Consider the following 6,422-nt stretch of genomic DNA (forward strand, 5'->3'; position numbering starts at 1 on the left):
TTATACATTTCTCTTGAAAAATAAAGGTTTAATTGAATGGAACGCCGAAGAATATTATCGTTTATTACCATGACAAGATTCTTATAGAACTGGGCGCAGAATATAAATTTGAAGATATGATTTGAAAGTGAAATAAATAATTGCATCATTTCAGATTTCGCCATTTCATTCTTGCAAAACATTTTTCTCATTGAGAGTTTTTCGAATGCTGATCTTAAATACTTATTGTTGCATGTCCTGGCCAAGTAAGCATCGAGCTGAGTAGTGACAGCTTGGATGATTAATGTGAATTTATTCATTTGAGTTTCTTCATATTCTATGGGGTCCACCGAAGTCTCATCATGGTTAATCATCGACAAATGCATTCTTGTCTCACTTAATTCTGAAAGCATTTGTTTGTTGGAATCCTGGAGACTAGCATTTGTCTGTTGAATGGTCAACAGGTTAGAAGTTATTGTTTCATTTTCTTCTTTTAAGGTCTTAACATGTAAATCATTTTGTTGTTGTAAAGCCAGTATTTCATGAATATTATCAGAAGGGGACTTACGAATCACGTTCAAGATAATGTAATAAAAGCGTTGTACATTATTTGCATTCAAATCTTGCCTTATTTCCTTCTGGAATAATGTATATAGAATAGTAACGAATGCATAAACTTTTATAACTTCCTCATTCGTTCCTTTATGATCTTTTTCCAGGTCAACAATTCGTTTGGTTATAATTTCTTTAACTAAAACTATTGCTGCCACCGCGTCTATTAACAACTTAGCAACATAATTAGGTTCGTCTAATTGGCATTTTAAATGATCATTTTCATTTACATAAGGTATTATTTGACGTTCGTGTTCATATACTGTTTCATCGATAATATTAGTTTTAAATTTTTCTAATATTTGATTAAATCAATTTCTTTCTTCCTCGTTAGTAAAAATATTAAGAATATTATTATTTTGGTGTGGATCATTATTATTAATATAATTTAAACGGGAAATCCTGTCTCTAATGCCCTTTTCACGTTCTTCGTGAATGTAGTTATCACGTTCGGTATTTAACTGATGAATGAACTTATTTATTATTGCTTCAATTTGTGATTTTCCTGTTGCTTTCGATTCATTATCATCATCTAAAGGAAATATGCTTGAAAAACAATGAATTATATCGCTATTCGATAATGTAGGTTTTGTATAAAGTCGCTCTAATGTTTCAATATTATATTTATTTGCTTCATTTATATTCTTTACTAATGTATTATATTCATCATGCTTTATTTTTTTAGAATTTTCACAATCTAGTAGTTTTTGTTGGCATTCTTGAACATAATGGTTTTGGGATACTAATAAATTATTATATTCTTCTTTTTCTGATAGTTTATCTTCTTTGCATTTTTGTAGGGCTTGTTGGCATTCCAGAAATTGCATATTCTGGTTCTTTATATCGTTTTCACATGTGGCTAATTTTAGTTGGTATTCTTCAAGAGACATTAAATTTGTATTTATTTGCCTATATAATTCTTCTTGTTGTTGACGACTTATAGTTAATTGTTCAAGTGCACTATTTAATTGTTGCTCACATGTTTTTAGGTCATTCTCGAGTGTAACGTATTTGGATCTTATTCTAGTATTATTTGATTTTATTAAATCGGTTAGTTTTTCTTTTTCATCAGCTAAGTCTTTTATTTGTTTGTCTTTGTCTTCGGAGATATGTTGAATTTGTCTGTCTTTCTCATCTAACATAAATACATATTTTGTTTCATACTGTTTCTTTTCATCATCGTATTGGATTCTAAGCTTCATTAATTCAGTATTGTTTCGATCTTCTAGATTATTTTTCAATTTATTTTGATTATCTTGAAGAGTTAAATTTTCCTTCTTTAAATTCTCTATTTCATTTTCTTGGTCTCCTAATTTCTCTGTAAGCTGCACAATAGTAACTTCTAAATCTCTCACAATTGTATTTAAATCTGTTATTGTGGCATCTTGATTTCCACATTTAATTTCTAATTCACTTTTTTCATTCTCGCATTCATTACATTTTTTATTCAAAAGAGCTATTGTTTGTTTTTGTTGATTCTGACTCTTAAGAGGATATGTTTCGGTTATTAATTTAATATATCGATCAGAGATAGTAAACAAATGAAGCATTTTATTCAATAATAGAATTATTCTTTTATCATCATCATTCACAACAACAAAATTGTTAATAAGAGTTTTTATGAATATACGTTCTCTCAAACCCGAGGAACCATTGTCTGGGAATGTTATAGTATTCAAGATTATTTTGGCAATTTCACTAATTTTTTTTTTAAATTATTGATTTATTATAAGTCTACGATCAGGTGACAAAAATTAAGCAAGAAAAAGAAGGATGAGTGGGGCTTCATTTTCAAACAGGTAAAAGAAATTATTTATTTATTTACCTGATTCTCATAGAAATTGTAGGGGACGAAGGATTGAGAGAATTAATTGGAGGAGGAGGAGGAGATGGTGGGTGTGTTGAGTAAGTAGGAGGAGATAGTGGTTTCGGAAAAAGAACTTTTTTGGATGCTCCATTCCCTTATACCCCTTCTCAACATAGAAATTTGTCTCTCCTGTTCTTTAAACATTTTATACAAAACTGACAAATTTTGTTGAATAATATGGTTTTCATGTTTCAGCTTATTAATATTCAGCAATAGTTGCTGTTGTGTTCTGGGTCCTGCTAATTTCGGAGGCAATGGGTCCACTGGAACTGTAGCAGCGAAAGTGGATGTTCTGCTTAAGTCTAAAATGACTCCTCTGTTATAGGCACTGCCTGAGACACGTACTAAAGACCTTGACAATTGCATGTCATCAAATTCATATGGTGCAACCATTATGAAAAACAGTATGTGCTCTCTTATTTTATATGATCAATTGTTATCCACTTCCCTAGAAAGAAACTTCCAACAGAAAAAGGGTGGTTGTAGACCAGTTGATGGACAGATTGGTTGGGTGGTTGTAGATCAGTTGACAGACAAGTTGGTTGATTGGCTTGACCAGTTTGTGGAATGGTTGTTTGCTTCTTCAGTTCCGCCAGAGATTGAGTAGTACTGCAACTACCACTGCTTGTTTGTTCACTTTCACTGTCTAGAAAGTTATATCAAGAGGTAGTATGTAGTGTAGTGTGCTTGGATTGCGACTCTACCACTAATTAATCCATAAACTGTGTTCTGCTGCAGGCTACCTTAGTGACACTTTTATACTACCCTAAAGACAAAAAAAAAATATCTATTTTGAAAGGATACACACACACACACAGACACACAGACACACACACACACACACACACACACACACACACACACACACACACACACACACACACACACACACACACACATTGGTATAACTAAACTACAACTTTTCCTCATCTGAGATTATATCTGGGGAAAGGAATAATATTTCGTCAATAATAATTATAAGGTATTTATTATAGGAATAATAAGATTTGAAATTCATATATTTCCAGCCGGGTTGATAGATAGGATACATTATGTTATGCAAATGGTCTAAAATCATCCTTATTACTGTAGGTGTGGACATATTTTTGTATCCAACTCAACTTTCTTGACGATGATGTTTTCTAATTTCTTAGAAGAGTCTTGGGTATGAAGTATTATCAATATGGTTTCCCTCAGCACCTTCAGCCGCCAGCACATCTGTACGTTCATTTCCATAAATTCCAACATGTTAGGCTTTGCAGTATTGCTCTCGAATTGTACATATCATATCATTATCACACATCTAAAACATTCTTTACTATGATATAATTGCTTTAATAGTATATCTTATCTCAGCTCTACAAATTGGACATGTGGATATGTTTGATGCACATTTGAAACAAGTGCATATGTGCTTACAAGGTAAAAACATTAACTCTCTCTCATTCTCCATACAAATCTTACACTCAATCACTCTGTGTCTAATTGTACCTTCTGACTTTGGGAGAGCGGCAACTTGATCAGTTATTCTACCAAATAATGGTTGTGGGTTAGAATCACCAGACATTGGTGGGCTTGGGACAACATCAACTTCAGTCAATGTCAATTCATCAACTATTGTAGATTCTACTTGCTGATTGGGGTAAGAAGCCAACTCAGTTCCATCAGACATTGGTTGGCTAGGGACAACATCAACTTCAGCCAATGCCAATTCATCTACTATAGGCTGTATTAAAGTTGTAGATGATTCTACTTGTTGGTTTTGGTCAGAAGCCAACTCAGTTCCATCAGACATTGGTTGGCTTGGGACAACATCAACTTCAGCCAATGCCAATTCATCTACTATAGGCTGTATTAAAGTTGTAGATGATTCTACTTGTTGGTTTGTGTCAGAAACCCACTCATTTCCTTCAGACATTGGTGGGCTTGGGACAACATCAACTTCAGCCAATGCCAATTTATTTACTAGACGTTTTCAAACTTCGTCTTCTATGTACTGTAAGACTGCTTCAATAAATGACTCAATGTTAAAGAAAGGTAACCCCTTCTCTTTGAGTTGATTATGATACGTTGTCACCACATGATCTTCCTGGAAACCCATTGAAATAAGGTGCTTAGTTATGTCTAGTTCCTTAATAAGTTTGTGTTGATCTTCATTGATATGGGTTATTGAAGGGTTTGTCTCATAAGGTGGCCTTTCCCCTTGAACCTGAAAAAAAGAATAAAGTTAATGTTACAAATGGCTTTTATAAAGATTATAATATTAGTCAACCTTCATTTAAAGTTACTGTAGCTGACATACCTGATCAATTAATTATTTTCCTTTCGTCAAGAAGAGGAAGGTACACTCTGGGTACCAGCGAGCATGTTCATCCCAAGGTATATCATCAGTTTCCCAGTTTCGAAGTCCATTCCCACAATGATAACAGCGCACATGATCACTTAAACCACAATAGAAGAATCCAGCTTCTGACAATTCAGTTGGTTTCTGTGTTACACGTTCAGGCCAATTGTTAAAGCTTGCTAGGCGACTTTCAAGTGTTAAGTAGTCTTTTCGCTTGGCGATGGTATGCTGGTGAACTCCATTGTCTGTCATAGGACTTAGACCACAGACATCTATTCTTTGTCTATAGGACGAATTTTTACTATTTCTCAGAGGAACGGAATAACCCTCGAATTTTTCATTAAATATCAGTGGAAAATTTCCCACTGGTTTGTTTCGAATGAATGGACAATGGGGAAAGTGCCGCTGATGTTTGCCTCTGGGAGTGTCTCCTCTTTCCCAGGCACCAACAATGCCTCGACAAAAGACACAAGCAACGTGGTCATTTGTTCGCAGGTAGTAAAAGCCATCACGAGCCAAATCAGATGGTTCTAACCATTCAAGTGGCCAATCTATGTAGGTATTCAAACGGTCCTTTTCAAACCATAAACTGTCATATGAATCAAACTTCTTAGAAATAGATCTTTTCACGTTCTGATTAAATGTGCATTCTGGTTTCTCTTTCTTATGTAAAGCAATGATTCTATTTTCATCTTGGTTTACGTTCGTGGCATCAATTTGAAAATGGCACATTGAACATTCTAAAAGATTTGCTTTATGAGTATAATAGAAACCTGCCTTTGCAAGTACATGACTGTTTACACTGAAGTTACAGTCCTTAAAAGTCTCCAAACGATTTTTTTCTTCTCTCATTGCTATGAAAACAAAATGTGAGCGTTGTATTAGACTGACTAGTTAGTGACTGAGAGAGGCATATCTCTCTCTCTCTCTCTTTATATAATACACAATCTCCCTCCCCCCTCCCCCTCCTCCTCCTCCTCCTTCTCCTCCTCCTCTTCCTGTTGACTCATAGACTTAAAATTGGGACTATAGAGTTTATCAGCTGAAATCCTTTACCAAATCCCTTAGTAAAATGCTGAAATAATGGTAAGAAAAAATATACGGAACCAAGTGGAAATTCTGTGATAAAAATAGAAATTTTAATTGTGGAAATTTTACTACATTTTTTACACAGATTTTTTTCTCAACCTGGGCGCCAAAAAAAAAAAAAAAAAAAGAAATTCACGTCCCAGATAAAAAAATACTACTACCTAACTACTTATATTACTTATTTTTACTGATGAACACTTTATATATCATGTGTAAATCAATACAAACTCCAGTCTAAAAGATGTCATCCCTACCACAGGTGTTACTAGAAAACATATTTTAATTAATTGTCCCTAGTCCACTTCTCGACAGTAATGAAGACGGTAATTTGTCTCTATAGACTTCTAAAGATGATCAAGACGAAAATGTGTAACTGAGTTGGTTGTTTTCCCAATGCCTTCCACTGTATAATAAAGTTAATGGTAACTAACCACCTAATTCTTCTTCATCATCTTCAAATTGTCGGTCAAATTTTTTTCAAAAAGAAACCTGCTCCATATTGTTGGAAATTGGGGCCTAATATCTTCCACA

Source organism: Procambarus clarkii, chromosome 31, assembly GCF_040958095.1.
Source record: "Procambarus clarkii isolate CNS0578487 chromosome 31, FALCON_Pclarkii_2.0, whole genome shotgun sequence".
Lineage (NCBI taxonomy): Eukaryota > Metazoa > Arthropoda > Malacostraca > Decapoda > Cambaridae > Procambarus > Procambarus clarkii.